Below are 476 nucleotides of genomic sequence, written 5' to 3'. Positions count from 1 at the left end.
TGAAGAAACGTTCAGCTCTTTTAAAAAGCAGCTGAAGAAACGTTCAGGAAGAAGTTTTTCTGTTTCCACAAGCGAACTCGCTCTGAGCCACAGTTTGAGAGGTTCGGCTGTAAACCCCCTCCCAACCCACACACATCAAACGGCCGTAACCATGGCAACCGTTCTAAATGTTTTGTGGGCGATATGATTGGTGGCATCTTGTGACCCGGTACTGCAGAACTTTATCACGTCCGCAGGACAGAGGCGGGTCAGAACTCAGAACCTCTAAACGCTACAGAACGATCGATCAACGGTTGTACCTGCACTGATGGTGAGCAGAACCAGCACCGGGTTCCTGTGGTCCCAATGGTTCTGATGAGCTCTGTGGTTCCAGTGGTTCTTATGGGCTCTGTGGTTCTGATGGGCTCTGTGGTCCAAGTGGTTCTGATGGGTTCTGTGGTCCCAGTGGTTCTGATGGGTTCTGTGGTCCCAGTGGT

General features: G+C 51.1%; 3 protein-coding genes across 3 annotated transcripts in view; 2 read left to right on the top strand and 1 right to left on the bottom strand.

The window, feature by feature from the left end:
- The window catches only part of phf21b (PHD finger protein 21B), a 97,266-nt gene that overhangs the window by 13,495 nt on the left and 83,295 nt on the right, over positions 1–476 (top strand). The window lies entirely within an intron of this gene.
- nup50 (nucleoporin 50) overlaps positions 1–476 on the bottom strand; it is a 28,926-nt gene that overhangs the window by 8,168 nt on the left and 20,282 nt on the right. The gene's annotated exons all lie outside the window — the stretch shown is intronic.
- The window catches only part of kiaa0930 (KIAA0930 ortholog), a 5,761-nt gene that overhangs the window by 2,693 nt on the left and 2,592 nt on the right, over positions 1–476 (top strand). The window lies entirely within an intron of this gene.

Source organism: Nematolebias whitei, chromosome 22 (assembly GCF_014905685.2).
Source record: "Nematolebias whitei isolate Nwh7 chromosome 22, NemWhi1, whole genome shotgun sequence".
NCBI classification, from domain to species: domain Eukaryota; kingdom Metazoa; phylum Chordata; class Actinopteri; order Cyprinodontiformes; family Rivulidae; genus Nematolebias; species Nematolebias whitei.
This window is presented reverse-complemented; position numbering and strand designations above follow the sequence as displayed.